The 17,382-nt window shown below is 42.4% G+C and overlaps 1 long non-coding RNA gene across 1 annotated transcript; it reads left to right on the top strand.

Moving 5' to 3' along the window:
- The first annotated feature begins 8,946 nt into the window (after positions 1 to 8,946).
- Positions 8,947 to 10,219, top strand: LOC115587214 (uncharacterized). Its single transcript, XR_003984983.1, has 4 exons — positions 8,947 to 9,268; positions 9,354 to 9,437; positions 9,561 to 9,749; positions 9,873 to 10,219. It is a non-coding gene; the product is annotated as an uncharacterized LOC115587214 (long non-coding RNA).
- Positions 10,220 to 17,382: the final 7,163 nt, after the last annotated feature.

Below are 17,382 nucleotides of genomic sequence, written 5' to 3'. Positions count from 1 at the left end.
CGAAATGAAGGGAGGGAGGTATTTGGGAGTTAATTTTCAAAGGGCAAGTTGTAAATGTTCTTGTAATTGTTTCTTTCGTGGAATTGTCAGCGGCCCATGCGTGCTTACAGACGTGTTTTCGCAGACAGACACGTGATTTGAAGGTCCGCTATGGTTCAGATCTGTTTCCATCAAACATTTTGCGCATTAACGTTTGCTCAAATTTTTTGCCGTTTCCATAAAATTTCTAATGCCATATTCTTTGAAACTCTTCATGGAAACGAACCCTAAACCTCTAACCTGATGAAGTTGTGCACTATTATGCACAGAAATCAAAAATGAATTAAACTACAGAATCGTGTGATCTTGAGCTGCTCTATGTACGTTGAAAACAAACAACTTGGGTTTTTTCTACTAGGAAAACTTCCTGTTGAGTTTAATCCGTCAGGGCATCACAATGGCCCGTGACTGTGATAGCCTCTAATCAGTGTTGGGGAGTAACGAATTACATGTAACGACGTTACGTAATTTAATTACAAAATGTATGTAATTGTAATCCGTTACATTACTGGGAGAAAATATGTAATTAAATTACAGTTGCTTTTGGAAATTTCAATGATTACAACTTAAGTTACATTTGAAAAATCGCCGCAAAAGCTCGGATTTATCAAATAGTTTTTCGCCCCCCTGGATTCATGTTTGTTTTTAGTTATTTTCATATCAACATCCTCCTGCCAAAACTGACGCTTGTGATTGGCTCTCTCTGGTCATGTGCCATTCGACTCAACCGACAAACCGCACGGCGGCAGTCAGACTCAGCAGCAACAGTGTCGGCGGCGCACAAGATGTTCCTGGGCTGGAAATACAAAAAACACTTCATACAGACAGAAGCCAGGCTTCCCTGTATTACAAAGGTGGCTCTCTTTTAACCCGGCTAGATCACCATGGTAACTTATGCTTAGCTCATAACCTGGTCCCGACCAGGTTCTGTTCAGAGTTTAATCATAAAATCGGCTATAAAAGCGCCGCTGTTTCACTATTTAACTCATTTACAACTGGCGTCACCTTTACTTTGAAAGTCCAGTGGAGCTGGATCAGAACAGAGCATTTGTACGGAGGGAGAGATCGCACTGATCCGCTGCTGTTTACTTTCTCTCTGAGCGTCTCCGCCTACAGATGTTCAGCTGAGGGGATACGCTGCTCAGCTGTTGATCCGACTCGCCTCAGGAGGTCATTTATTAGGCTGTAGCCTATTTACTTTTATATACAGTCAGTCACCACTGAAAGAAGTTGTGCGCTCGCAGCAGGACAGATAATTTAACTTAACGTGGCCATGAATACATTCATTGTTTCGCCTGTTATGTGTTGCCCAAACGCAAATCTTGAGTAGTCTACTCTGTTTTCTCACATTTAAAAAGGTCTTTGTACAGAGACAACATGAGATTTGCTTGTAGCTACAGCACCTAAAAAACCCACTGTAACCTATTTTCATACGCACACCCAGCCTTGCTTTCAATAAAACACACACTGGCATTTTATAATTGCGATCAGTGAAATATATGAAAACAATATAAAACACAGTTCAAAACAACAGTTGTTGTTGCTCTAAAGCTTCATATTTAAAAGCAGCTCAATGTAGAGCTGTCAGAAATTAAAATCAGCCTCCTCTTGTCATATTTGCAGCAACACTGTTGCTTCAGGCTGTGATCAGGCTTTTTTGTATCGCTCATACTCTCTCCATTAAAACAACCTGCTCCTCTTGGCTGAAATCAGCCCGTTGTCGCTCCATTTAGTGAGGAAGTGAGCCTCCTTTGCAGTACAGGCCTAAGGTCAGACTCATAATATATGGTTAAACCTTTGAACTGAAAGGTTAATCACACTATAGGTCTTAAAATGTGAAAATGGTTAGCAGTTGAGAGATTTCATTCAAAATTAAGAAAAGTAATCATAATGTAATCAAATGTAATTAGTTACATTACTTTGAGAAAGTAATTGAAATAGTTACACTACTATTACATTTTCAACAGGGTAACTTGTAATTGTAACCAACTACATTTCCAAAGTAATCTTCCCAACACTGCCTCTAATGCACTCACCTATAATGCATGATAATGGATTCTTTCTTATTCCTAGAAATATTAATACAATTAATTAACAAGAATGTGTGTTTTCCTGGAGCAACCTCAAGCAGCCTTGTGTTTTCCTGTTTATTCTCCTCAACTGAACCATCACTGGCAAAAAAAAAAAAAAAACACCCACTGCAGTTATAAGAGATGCTTTCATCTGTGGTTAAGGCAGACTTCAATATTTGTTCTCCCATCTGGAGAGATGGGGGAAAAAGCAATTTCCATCATGAAGAACATCCGATTACGAGTCAACTCAAGGTGCTTTACATTAAAGATACTAAGCACAGAGAGATATTAGGTTCACACACGAACAAATGAAAAAATCCGAGAGAATAGGTGAAGTTTTTCCGTTTGCTTTTGAAGGTTGACATGGTGCTGACGGCTCCCAGGTCATCGTCTCAGGTCAGTTTGCTCAGGAGAACAGAACCAGTGTAGTTGTGAATTACCACAGGTGTCTGTCACTCTCATGCAGCAGAAATACCCCAGACTCTCTCCGCTGATACCTGTAGAAGAAATTAATATCTGAGTAAAAACCACGACAGCAGTCTGATATACTAAGAAGGATGAATGATATTGCTGAAATCGTTCTGATGATATTAATATGGATGGTTGCTAATGTATATGTATATGTGAATATATATCATGATATGGAAAATGCATTCTGAATCCTGAAACGGAGTTCTGCAGTTCCTTTTTGCTCAACAGAACATTTCAGTGTCTTTCAGCATATTGTTTTGGTTTTCTCTACTGTAACGCCTCTGTTTTGGTTCACGCTCACTCTAAACTCTATAACGGTGTTCTGTGTCTGTTGAATATGTAAATAAGCAACTGCTTTAGGATGACACTGACAAACGTGTTAGCATAAAATGTCAGCGTTGTCCCCAAGTGGGCCTAAAAATTAGTTATTTAATGGGAGCCCACAGCTAAGGCTGCCCTCGGGCCTCCCAGAGGGTTAATCCAGCCATGTAATTTATTGTGTGACATCAAAATCCCGAAAAGACTTTTCGATTTTAATTTGTTCATAATGTTTTATCTAGGTAACTGCTGGATTCTAAAAATGACCTCTCACCATCACAACATGATTCTGCTGAAAGTCAATCATTTATAGGTAGACTTAGCGCTTATACAATTTCGATATAGGTTTGACATCCTCTCACAAATTAAAAAAAAAAAGAACCCTTCCAGAATAAAGGTCAAGGGCTGTTCATCCACTGACACATGAAGGAAGTAGGTCATGTATAAAGAGCCAGCAGAGCTCCCACAGCCTGCCATGCACCGCCCAGTGTCAGTTTGTGTCATATGGTGCATATGCTGCAGATACCACACGGTAGCAACCAATATGCAGAATGACATTCCAGCAAGCAGACTCACACAACAGTGTTGATTGAAATGATGACACATTGTAGTGAGGATTATATAGTCCCAACAACCGAATATCGCGATTCTCACGTGGAAAATTCTTCCATTTAATCTTTTACATCTGGAGGTTATGAGACGGCGGAGTTGCCTTTGGAAACAGACTCAACTTGATGGGAGTTAATTTTTTCATTGATCTCACAGCTGCTGCAGAGAGCTGAGGAATGTCAAGCCGTCCTTGATGACTGTACTGTACGCGAGTCCTTGAGACAAAAATCATGAATTTGCCCACATTTTAAGAGGCCGAAAATGGATACTGTCAGTCATCTCCCTGGATTTAGTCAAATCTTTCGCTGAACCTCTCTCATAAAGCAACACATTTGTCTCGGGTAGCCTCTTCTCGCATTCAAAGAGGGGGAGGGATGGGAGAGAGACTGGCTGACGGGACGAGGGAAGAGAAATGATCCACAATTTCATGCATATTCTGTTTTTTTTTCTCTCAATCATCCGCTGCTTCTTTTCACAAAATAGGGAAGTAAGCCCGAGTTCATCTGAAGAAGAGAGTGATCCGAGCCTCTGGGCCGTGGCATACATTATCGGTTCTATTTCATCATGGCGTTGCGAGTTTATGCACAGATAGGCCACATCCAGCTGGATACAGTTTAAGTCTTGTTCATACGTGTCAGTTTTATAAAACAATTTACCGAATCACTCCGCCATCCAAACACACAGGGCTACACGTGATGGATAGAAATATCAAAATTATACTTTACTTCCGCTGTGTGACATCTTGTGGTATTTAGGGGTGATGACGAACGGGCGACCACAGTCCACATCTGCGTGGTGTCATTCGAAAGCGTCACACCACCTTCTCTTCTTAAGGAGAGCTGGGAACCATTCCGGCCATGTTTGTGGAGACCGGTGGAGGTATTTTCAGGCAGAACATGATGTTTTCGTAATTACAACCAAGTGTTTTGTGTGTGTGTGTGTGTGTGTGTGTGTGTGTGTGTGTGTGTGTGTGTGTGTGTGTGTGTGTCTAAACCCAACCAGAGAAGAATCCCCATAAATCTTAATCCCTGGACCTTTAAAACCTGCAATAACTTATTTTTTGTCTGCCACTTGGGGCAGTGTTGTGTCGTTTCAGCATTGACAGCCACGTGAGAATGCAAAATAGTCAGTTGCAGGTAAGGCCAGTTAACTCAAACGTCCCGTTACAACTTCATACTGGAGAAAAAATCATAGTTCTAATTTTCTACAGCTATTTACCAGAAAAGCATTCTAATATTACATGATTTAGTCCGATTTAGGGGTTCTTGGATACACAGAGGTTTGATGACTTTGAGTGACATGCTGGCTCTCACAACGTACCACTAATCACAATCACTCCTGATCAGTTTATGACAAAGGGGTGAAGTAGGTGACTAAAATCACTCCCCTACAAAATCTCCCCAATCATTTAAAATAATGAATCATTTCCAAATAAAGCCATTCAAGTTGTCTGAGAGAAATTACATGTTTTCGTATCAGGATCGCCACTTGTTTTGTCCAATATCATGCTGACAGAGAAGAACATAGCTGTCCAGGATGTGGTCTAAATTATACCCGGTTGACAGGAACTATTTCTCCTTTAAAGCACCATTGACAGAGAGGTGACACTGATGCTGACGCACTGCGACCACAGCCGTGTGGAGCTTTTTCAATTCTCAGAACAGCTACAACGCTGTGTGTGATGCGTGAGGGAGGATTGTGAGGAAGCACCGCCATCGTAAAACAGAAAAATGATGGGGAGAGAAGAAGGAGAAGAGAGGTGCTGCGAGGGTGAGACAGACTTCAAGAACAGAGAGCTTCGATGACGTTTATCACCGTCACTGATTGCGTGAAAGTGATTAATGTCTGTCGAAGCTTCAGTTTGTGTGTTTACGTGTTTACAACTTTCTTTGCACTATTTTTCGACCTGATTTTTGTGCCGCTTTTCGAGATTAATCGAGGCCGTCTCATTTGTTTACCTGTTCTCAGAATTTATCTCCCGCTCGCCAGATTGTGTTATTGTGTTTGTGGCCACCATTAACACCGAAGAGATTTTTTTTGATGGAGCACGAATTACTCCACCGAGTGACTCATTTGCCAGGGTCGGCTCAGGGTTTTGACAGGTCTGGCCCTCGACGTGACATTAACAAGCTTCCTGTGTCTTTCATGGGATAACCCAACGCCCCAAAAACATGCAGCCAACGAGCAAAACATTGGCTTGTGCCTTTGAACGCCGTCAACAAGTCCGGCTTTCCTTACCTGCAATCTGCCTGTGAAGCCGGAGACTGGACCACCTCTGGTGAATTTGTTTATCAGTGTGGAGACATCGCCTTCCTGGAATATGGCGCTATTATGAAAACATGTAGTTTGCACCACTGGGAGTAATGACTCCTGTGAAATGTATTAATTCAGTGCTACACAACCAGGCGGAATATCCTGATGACTATCCTGTAAGATGGCTGCAACACGCCATTATGGATCCACAGTGTCATTTCACAGATGGCACCAAACACTGTGGGCTGAATGGTTCTCTCGGTAAATGTAAACACGCCCGCACTAAGTGTTGAAAACGGCTCAAACACATATTGTACATGTATATATTCATACACACAGCATGTACTCCCATATGATTGAATGCACGCTGTATGTATCCCTGACTCATAGCTCGAGGGGTCTGGTTGTCAACTGCACCCCCCCCCGCCTTCAAACCAGAAAGACGAGCTCAGAAGAAATGGAAATAGAGAAATCTTTAATGCCGAACAACCAAACCTTTTGCACAAAATGTCATGTTCATGTACTTAAGGAACTCATCTAATTATCTGCTAATTATAAGAAGGTCACTGAGAGAAAGGAAAAAGGTTTCCAGAGCCTTTATGCTTAAGATTGCAGCTGCTGTTATTCTGTGCTGATGGTGTGAATTCCCCTGTTTTTCAGTACTTAGTGTCTCTGAGAAATCATTCAGCAGTTTTGTGATAGATGTAAATCTAATTAGTGAGTGCTTGCTGTACATTTTTGGCCCCATGCTGAGGCAAGGCCTTCAAATGTCTCCCCCCGCTCGCTTGCATCGGTTTCCTCTGGGTGCTCCAGCATGCGTGTCGGGGTTACCTCTCTGGTCAGTGCCCTTGACTCCATGTGCACTGTGCAATAAAAACTGTATGCATAACTCATTTCTCATTTTGATTTGCACTAACTAGGCAATTTTCATACTCTTATTTATCATTTTTTAATAAAATTACACCGCCCACACTGTTTATTCATACATATATGTATGTATGTAGATGTTTGTGTGTACATATTACGTTATATGATTCTGTTTCTATTTCTGCTCTAGCATTTCTTCTTCTTACCATTTTATTATATTGTTTATCTTTATCATTATGGTTGTTTATTGTGATATTGAACTGTCCTTTGGCTGCTGTGACGCACAAATGTCGCTGTTTGTGGGAATAATAAAGGAATTTCTGATTCTGATTCTGACTGATCAGAGGACTGGCTAACATCTGGAGTTGATCCCTGTGCACTGCATGCTGGCTGCCCTCTGCTCCTCTGGGACGGGTTCAATGCGGAGAACCAGTTTCACCACGTTGTAAAATGACTCTATGGGATAAAATACAGATCCTTCTCCTTCTTTGTACATACTGTAGGTATAACTCTGATGTGCAGTTCGTCTGTAAGTCAGAAAATACATTCAGACTCTTCTCTGTGTTTTCTTTGTGACCTTTAGTGATACACTTTTATCGAGAGGCCTCAGAGAGGGAGAGTTTTGTGATGACGAAAGCTGTCACGGTTTGGGTTTCTTGGCTCGTTTTCCCGTTGCGTTTTGTTGCTACATCCTCTTGTGTCTCGGTGTCACTTTTCCACTTCCTGCTCACCTGTGTTCTCGCCTCAGCCTTGTTAGCACTGCCCTTCCGAGTGATTCTCCGCCCGCACCTCGCCCCCTGGTTTAGTTTGTATTTAAGCCTGTGTTGTTCCCTCACTCTCTGCTGCTTTGTCTGTTGCATCAGATCCTCTTTTTGTCCATGTGTCTCCTGTGCTGCTGTGCCTGTGTGCTCCCCGTGTTGATGATTAGTTCCTTGTGGTTTTCTGTGTTGTCCTCAGTTTATATTTCGCTTTAATGTTTTCCTTGGATCTGTCTTTGCCTGCCTTTTGTTGTTTGCTTTTGGGATGGATTTCATACTTGGACATCAGCTCATTAAAGATTGTGAGAGTGTTTTCCCTTGAATTCTATTTCAGGGAGATATACAGAAAACCATAAGAAGCAGTGATAATTAAACAGCACAAAGCCGAGGAAATGGGTTCAACACATCCGCTCCTTTCTGTCTTTAATTAGCAAAATAAAGAATTCCTAAAGGCTCTGATCACTGAACCTCTTTTTAAAAGACACAATGCTCAATACGTTTCATCCTTTTTTCACAAAGATGTTTCAAACGTGTTGCATTTGTCATCCCGTCGTGTAAAAGAGTGCATTTGGGATTCACAAGAATCCGTTTATACATCAACCGTGCAGAGGCTCATCAGATAGAAATCTCTCCATATGAAATGATGCGTTGTGTCGTGCCTATTGCTTGTGCAGGTGTGAAATTGCACGTGTTGTGAAGACCTCCTTTGTTCCGATGGATAAGAGCCATTAGGCTGCAGCTGAAATGCCTCAAAATCAACCTCGAGCCCACCTACTTGAAAGCCCACTAAAAGGATATGCTCTCTTCAAATTATAACGGAAGGATGCGCCTCTGCAGCGCTGTGTAATGGCAAGAGTGCTCATTAAATCATGTCACAGCACATCAGTAGTGGAAAACGTCAATTAATCACATTTATTAAATCTCAGGAATTCATACAAAATTGCATTTCTCACGAGTGAAGTGCCATTAGGATCGAAAGCTTCTTTTATTTTGGCCATGAGCTGTTCACTGGTGCCTCGTCGTCTCTGAGAGGAAACAAAAAAAAAGTGTGTGTGGGTTTGTTGCTCACCCGAAGAAATCTAATTATCAGGAGTGGAAGTGAAAGGCCGGATTCATTTGTTGTCAAGCAAGCATTGGAGACTGATATCAATGAAGGGTGAGCTTTAAGGGATTAACTTGGGAGCCATTGACACGTGTCACATACTCAAAACTCAGCTGCTTACGCTCATAGCTGTAGCTGTGTGTGTTCTTATTGGTAGCCTGTCACTATGACTTCCAGGATGGAGAGAGAGAAAGAGGGTGAGAAGGGACGTCTGCAAATTCAACTAAACGTCAGTGTTTGTGCCAGGGTCACGTCAGCAATGGTGGCGGCAGCAAGCGGGTTTGTCCACAGGATCTGTCACCGTCCTGACACATTTCCAGTGTCCTGTCTTCGCTTCTGTTTACTTGTGGCCCTCGCCAGTCGTGACTCTCCTCCACACCTGCACTTCATCTCCCTCATTAGCCTTCCCTGTTTCTGGTGTTTTCCATTCAGTTCCCTCACTGTTTCTCTGCCTCACTCCACCTGGACCTCATCCCCTCATTAGGTTTGCTCGTATCTAAGCCTGTGTTGTCCTCACTCTTTGTTTGTCCATCTGTTCAGCTCTCATTGTCACGTAACTCCTGTTGTCCCGTGTCTTTTCCCCCGTTGTTGTACTGCTGTCTGGGTTCCCATTATTAGCCAGCTTTTTGTCACCTGTCTGTTTGCTCATCTTCTTTTGGATGCTGGATTCTTTTTGCGACTGGATCTTTGTGCGTATCCGCGCTTAAAGCCGGATTATTAACTGCACATCAGCCCTAATCTAGCAAGAAACGAATGAGTCAATGTGTGTTTGAAACCAGGTCAGTGACTAAACTCAACACTTACCTCTGGTTCCAGCTCCAATCTTCCCCCCCCTCCTCTATGTAACGTCTATGTACATTTCAGCCTCAGCTCCAGTCGGCAGTCAACACTACCCGACGAAGGCAGCATCTCCACCGATCGCTGCTGCAGTCAGGTTGATAAACAGGAGTGAGGATAAATGTACCTTTTTAATCCCAAATGTTTAAGGTTTAATCTCAGAGCTCTCCTCCCATCAGTTAACAGCTCCAGATCAGCAGAACCTGACGTGACTCCGGTTGTTTATTCCTCTAGAAGGACACTTCTACCTCCAGACTCTCTCCAGAGGCCGGCTTATTCTGAGCAGCTGACAAGTGGCTTTGCCCCCGGCTCCACCCGACCCTCGACATACTTCTTTTGTTTGATTTTCATAAAGCCCCCTAGCCGTGGGAATTACTGTACATATTGTGCGTTGGTGTTCCCTCAAGCAGAGCTGAACTTTATGTATGTATTGAAATTCAGCAAAAGCTTTCACACTTCTGCAGCATAAATGTAAAGGAACGCTCAATTTTGTAATATGCATATTAATAACACTTGGCTCTTTTTTTTTTTTTGTAATATCTTCAGGCTAACCTGATTCCTGTGTGTGCTGGCTGAGCATCAAAGAGAAGAGAATGATTGTACAGCTGTGCAGGAGGCTCTATAGTACAGTTTTAGTAGTAATTTTTCTCTGTATTACAGTTAAAATTCATCCCAATGTCATCCTCTTCATCATTAAATTACCCAGAGGTTTGTCTTCCACTCTCTTCTGCAGAAGCACTTCACAACAAATTACTTTCTCAGCCGTTCGTCTGACAAAAGGAATTGACAAATAACACTGCCTGCCAGTTTCCTGTCAAGCCAGTTGTTATCCTCGAGTTGCTTCTTAGCAATCACTTGAACCTAACGCAAAAAGACAAGAAGAGAATAATCATCTTAATATTGCTGATTCTTCTGTTGAATCTGTGTACGTATAAAAATAAATAAATGAATTCTCATTTTCCTTCTCCTCTGTATGCAGATTATTAACTCCACTATATTGCAGATGCAACCCATTGTGGGCGTTGGAGTGGCTCAGCCATGGCATCGATCTCCGGAGAGTGCTTTTTAACCACACAGTCCTGAAGCGGTGAAATTGGTCATCAGTGATGCCACGTTGCTTATCAGGTCATTAATTGCAGCTATACACACTTGAAATAGGAAATCTTACTTTTCAGTCTTCAGAGGGCTTGGGGTCTGCTGTTTTATGTAACTGTACTTAAAGGGTGTTTGTTCCTGGAGCTCAGCAGTCACGGCCCGAAGCAATCTAAAGCAGGATGACAGATGGCAGACATTTACTTGACAAAGTGGTCATGAAGTGTGTCAATCATACATCCTAACTGTGCAACGCGGCTTGAGAAAAAAGACGGAGGAAGGGGAAATCTAGTTTAGATTTTCATTCCAGCTGATCGGTAAGTCTGCAGATGGTGCCAGGCAGCCCTATTTCTAAGAAATTACATTTATACATTTTCATTTATAGTTCCATCAAGGGCTCCGGGGATTATATTCAAAGGAACTTTATTTCAGGCGACAAAGAGCCATGTTCTTTACCGGCATGGCGGTAGTGCAGAAGTGGTTTGTGTTGGCGTTCGACACAGAAGGCTTGAGCTTCACATCCATGCTCGAGCATTTGTCTAAGACTATGTCTTTAAGGCGATACGAGGGTCTGAAATTTCTTTGTGATTTTAGTGCAATAGAACATTGGTTCAAAAAAGTAAACTTGGTTTAAGTGCCCCGTTAAATTGTTCACCTGACTTGGATACGTTGGCATTCGACCCAGGCAAAACAGGCATTAATTAGGAATAAAATAAATAACCGATCCACTCACACTTGGTTTCGATCACCAGGCCATATAAAGGCAACAGTATTGAACTTAGGCTGTCTCTTGGTAAAAGCTCCTTGTAATACATTTAAACAGGCGTTTAAGTGCATAAACCAGTCATCAACCACAAAAGGCATGCCTGAGCTATTAAGGGCTGATTTCATAGTGGCGTAGGCAGCGTTACTCTTCAGTTTAAACATAAGTACAGATCCCCAGTTTATTATTTACAACTACCCAAAACTTGTAAAACTGTATAATACACCAATATTCAACAATTTCACAAACTACATCCTCCAAAAAGATCATAACGTTTAATCAACACCTCTCACAAAATAACACCTTATAACCTTCATAAAGGTGTAACGTCTATTGTAGGACTGTAGCTATTATAAATTATTGGTATATATCGTCAGTGTAATTTCTTTGAGACCATCCAGATCTTGGATGCAGGTCACGGCTAACTGATCGCGGCCCTGTCACCCTGTGTAACCACTTAACTGAAACCAGATGACCACGTTCGTCTCTCGCAGTAATTGCCAGACCCATCTCATTAACTTCTTCAGTCAATTGGTTTGTCGCCAAAATGTAGGGCCAACAGAGCTGCACTGCCCTGGTTTCCAGCCTTTAGCCTGATATTTCTGGAATATAAGCACCACAGCTGCGGTCTAACACAAGGCTTCCGACGGTTTAAAAACAGCGACTCCAAAGCTGTCTGCGGAGCCGTAGCGGACCGTGACACATTTCCTATCAGGTTGCAAGGGAAAAGACTCTGCTTTGCCAAAAGTGCTGAAAAATAATGATACAAGTTTACAAGCTGTCACGGGCTATTTCCGTGGTAATTACCTTGAACCTGGCACAGCATGTGTCCGCTGCATCTCCTCTCATCGGTTCCAGTCGCGCTCCCAACAGCAGGCAACTGATTTTAAACTGAAGTAGGTTATCAGTATAGTGGCCTTTTTTTGTGTATATTAATAACCACATCTGAGGGACAGAAGGGAGTGGGTCAAAGGTGCATGTGATTGATGTGTTGGATGACAGAATGGTGTTGGGGTGATTGAAAGAGGATGTGGTGTGGTGATAGATGCTGGTGCTGGTGCTGGTGTGACCAGCGAGTTACAGCTACTATGACTAGCATCATGAGAGCTTCTAAGTGAAGGAATCATTCTCATTTAAGGTGGAACGTGTGAGATAAAGCCACCTGTCGAAGGTCGTGATGAATTTCTTCAGTGTAACAAACGGGCTCGGGACGATGCCACAGACAGGATAGGAAATTTGGAGTGTATCAAGGGACGACTAAGGTTAAATTGATTCTTGTCTCTCAATGGGATTTGTTGACAATGTGAAAAATTTAGAATAACGCCAACTTTATCCTTCAAGGCAGATGTGGTAATCGTGCATTTTACTCTCTTGTCATAAGTAGTCTCTGAATGCACTGAAGTTTAAAAGCATCAACTACCATTTCCCTTCTTTTCAATCTGTTAAAAACAAAACTTTTCATCGTGCTGGCGCTCAGTTTCATTACAGCTTGTGGTTTGAATAAAAATATCCCAATTGCATCTTTGGTGCAGATCAGGGGCAAGACAAGTAGACGATCTTCACATGAAGTATTGTTTTTGACTTTCAAGCGTTGCTCAAGAGAAGTCAGTGACATTTGAGGGTTCTATAAATGTCTGCATGTACATTCATGAAACACTGTGGCACAACAGTCTACACCGGTGTCAGCAGGGGCATTTTGCACTGAGCTGACAGAAACTACTCACTTTGATGCTGTGATACGCAACATAGGTGCACCTCGGGGATCTGTGCTGCACATCTTCACTCCTGACATCTCAGGGTTTCCGCCTCAACTCTGGTTCCTGCTGCCTTCTGAAGTTTTATGATGAGTCCATTTTTGGATGCATCAACATAAGACTTATGGAGAGTCTCATCACACCGCAAAGAGGTGGTGCTACACCAGAAACGGGAGGCCGCCTGTCCAAGGAAAGGACGTAGGGAGTGTGGACTCATGCAAATCAATGAAAGATTAGCTCGGACACACAGCACTGATTTCCACTTTAAGGTGGAGACCCCTTCAGTCAGACCTTTCACCAGTCTAAAGCCAGTGGACAGTCTGGATTAAGTGGCAGGAGGAGGATGAACGATAAGATCAAATCCCGTCCACCCCTCTCCATGGAAAGCCTTGGCAGATAGCCAGCTCTATTAGCCAGTGGACCATAGCGCCAAGCTGCAAAACACACTTCAGGTGCTTATTTGTGCACACTCCCACCAGACCACAGCGGTGAAGAGCTGTTTATCACAACAACTGCGAGCCATCACAAGCCTGAACTTGCAAATTTCAATCAACAAATAGAAAACGGGCTCAATAGGTATCACACAAAGATACAAGACCTTAAAATAATCATAAAAGCTAACACCCACGTTTCACCTTGTGTTTTTATCTGTAATAGTATCTGTCCTTGCGCTGCTTCAACTTAATTCTCCCTCTCCGCATCAATAAAAGCTTATCTTTACATCTCAGAGTATGAAAATCCATCTTTTTTCACACTGTGCTTTGGCAGTTTTATCACTGTATTCATATATCGAGCATCAGAAATGGCTCACACATACCATGGTATGAGTTAATCATGGACTTAACTATCGTAGCAGTCCCTACACATATTTAGTTGGAAAGGAACTGTGCAATTGTAAGTAATTTACTAAGGCAAAATATGTGCATTGAAATGTAAACAGTGTGGCTGCGGCAGCATTCATGAATGAATGCAGAGCCAATCTTTCCCCCCTGCAATTATCCACCACTCCCCACTTGTGCATTGCTGTCAGCTTCTCAATGCAGTGTGTGGTAATCAGTGTGCTGGTATTCTTCACCACATGTGGCAGCCTGGCCCTGGACCGACTCTTTGACACTTGGGAAATGAGCCACCAACAGATTAATTTGATGCGCTTGATGAGGCCAAAATTCAAATGTGTGCAATTCCGAATGCCTCTGTTACCGCTAATCCTTCCGCAGGGGGAGGGATAAGCCACAATGCGACGGTGTGATTCCAATGAAAACAAAATAACTATTATCATTTTTCTCATTCTTTAAGATTGAGAAGTGATGTTTTGAGATTCTCAGGCGACTGATTGTTTGGATTTCAGTTTGTCTGGCGGTCAGACAAATAAACAGATGGACAAAGAGACAGAAACACATGAAAATGAATTTTAAAAAAGACGTGAGACAGACAGACAGGTTGGCAGGTAAGGAGAAATGAACAGACAAACAGTCAGACAGAAATCTTTCATTCCCTGAAAAGTTCATTGGGGAGGTTTTTTTGGACACAGCTGCCCTCCTGTGGTTATTCATAGAAAATGTGATCCTGAGAGAAAAAGTTGATTCAACTCATTGACTGATTTTCATTCTGTAGTTTGTTGCTGCTTTAAATTGGCCAGTTTTGTCATCGTGTTCATCCTTTATGTACTTGTAGCTGGTTTTTGACTGAGGTTAATATGGCATCTATTAACATAACATTGACACGGCTTTGCTTCAATACACTGCCAATTTCAAAAGTTTTCTCACAAAACTGATTACCCCACGACAGTGATGTGCGCGGGGGGGCAGGGGGGGCAGTTGCCCCTCCTCGTGGCCCAGTTGTTGAAAAACGTGCGCTAAAGTGCCCTCCTGGGAACCAAAACGTGTGCTAAAGTGCCCTCTTGGGAGCCAAAAAAGCGTGCCAAAGTGCCCTCTTGGCTGGCAAAACACACTAAACTGCCCCCTTGGCTGGTTAAAACATGATAAACTGCCCTCTTGGGAGCCAAAGCGCGTGCTAAAGTGCCCTCTTGGGAGCCAAAACTCACGCTAAAGTGCCCTCTTGGGAGCCAAAATGCGCGATAAAGTGCCCTTCTTTTCGCCCCCGCCCTTCAAAAAGTCTGTGCACGCCACTGCCCCACGGTGACAAAGTAAAGAAGAACATTAAATCTAAGTTGTGCGAGATATAAAAACTATTAGCATACTTAATTTCTCAATTTTATTTAAAGTAAAATCACTTTTTTCAGTCAGATTTTACATTGTGCATAGCCCATACAGTGTCTTTATCTTTCCATTCTTTAATGTTTAGTATCATTCTGTGTCTTGCAAGTTTATTCTTAATCCTAAAACAGGTTATATATGAATATATTGTGTCCCTTATTGAAGTCTGTAACTAGATGATGATTTAATAATGTGATACAATAAAAGTTTGAAATTTATCATTTTCTGCTTGTACAACTCAAACGTAATAGTCTCCTTTACTACGTCACTCACTACGACAATTTACCCTCTACAGGAGGTCACACAGAAACATAAAAAGATGAAGAACAACAATGTTCACCTGAGGTCGCAACAGCAGCTCATGTGAGGGCAATGAACAGTTTCTAAAATCTAGTTCTCATTTATAAAAATCTTCTAAAAATCCTTGTGCTTGTGCATCAGGTTCATGGGTGAATAAAATGAGCTTTACGTGTGAATAATTTAGTCGTCAAAATCTGCTGCGTGACCTCTAATTTGCCTTGGAAATGTGAGGCCCTATCTTATTTACCCATCATCAGATGATTCAGCTGATGATGATAAGTGGTGATGGGAGGTAGGAAGTCGTGGCCCACTTCTCATTTGTCTTGCCCGGCAGCTGAGTGCCCTCCCTTCAGATGTGTGACGTTGACTGGGAGCAGCAGTCTGTGCTGCTGGCCTGCCGCCCGGCTCAGAAGACTTTGGACTCTGGACAGCTCTCTGTGCAGCGAAGCTCGAGATCAGATGGCTGCCAGCTTGCTCCGGCACACAAACAAGCATTAAGGGAGCTGGTCTTAACCTCTACTGTGTGTGTCATTATTAAAGAGAGAGTGGAGTCAGCTTCACCGCCTCAACACTGTGTTTAAGAGCTTTTAGGACTTCACAGGATGGGTTTTTATTTCCCAAATGATCGTGCCAAGATCAACTTTATATAACTTTATATGACAATTATGCTTTCCTTTGTAAGAAAAGATTAATTCACAAAAACAGTTCAGCATCTTGGGAAATACGCTACCAGTATCAAATCGATCCATTCAATATGAAGCCAGCAGCTGGAGAGCTTAGCTTGGGACACAGACTGGAAACAGGTAGTCTGGATCTGGATAATTGGAGCTTTTCGATTTGGGGTTTTGTGCAAATTCAAGAAACAACATGAAAACCTTTATTCTTAGTGACTCTCGGAGGTGCTGCTGGTTGATATTGTCACTACTGGACAGTTAATAAAATGGCGTTGTACGTTTCTGCAAACCAGATATGATAGTTTAAACATGTCATTCATAGTATCATACGAACATTTCCGCAATATGTGTCACATCACGTTCAGATTAAGTTATGGGCCGACACTGATGTCAGGAGGAGGAGGGGGAGGGATGGTGGTGACAAGAGACAACTGGATTTCTTTTTCTATGAGAAGTTGAGACAGTTTCCAGATAAATGGTAGGAGTTTATTCCAAAACAAATCTCAGCAACAGACCATCACAACAGAGGGCTCGACAAAGAGTGAACTAAAGACTGGATTAACAAGGGGGATGGGGTAGGGCAGATGAGGCCGATGCAGGACAGGTGTAGAGGGAAAAGAAAGGCTGGAGAGGAACACAGGGTTAAAAAAAGAGCGAAATGCAGAGCAAAAACCCAGAAAACACACAAAAAACACACACAATTGCTGTTTTGCAGAAACCTCTGTTGCTAACATTTGCCCTGGCTATAAAACGTCACCTACTTCACAGTTTCTTTGCAAAGCAAGTTAAAAATCATATTCCTTAGATTACAGTGACATTAGGATGTTAGTCTGTTGCTGCGTGATGAAACTATTTGTAGGGTTTCATGACTTTGGAGCCCTCGGTGGTCGCATCAGAAAAGACATGATCCAAACTGCCCACTATGGCCAAATTACAAAAAAAATACAGCTGCTTCCCTGGAAGACTTCCAGCAGCGTCAGTTCATTCAGGTTTCAGAAATAACCGCAGCGCAGTTCATGATGACTGATGAGTTCCTCATTTCTCCTGACACGGGAGGCGACTGCTGCCGTTTCCCCCAAATCTGTTATACCGTTTTTTTTTCTGTTTTTTTTTTCAGTTCTTGACGTTGTTGATTGCATTCTGCTTATTAAAATTGGTTCTGGCTCACTAATAACGCCCTGAATTCGTTAACTCACATCAGATTTCGCAGGGAAACTTTCGGAAGTAGATGGAGGGTACTTTGTTCAAACAGCATCG

Source organism: Sparus aurata, chromosome 8, assembly GCF_900880675.1.
Source record: "Sparus aurata chromosome 8, fSpaAur1.1, whole genome shotgun sequence".
NCBI classification, from domain to species: domain Eukaryota; kingdom Metazoa; phylum Chordata; class Actinopteri; order Spariformes; family Sparidae; genus Sparus; species Sparus aurata.
Note: the sequence above shows the minus strand (reverse complement) of the source record. Positions and strands in the feature narration are given on the sequence as shown.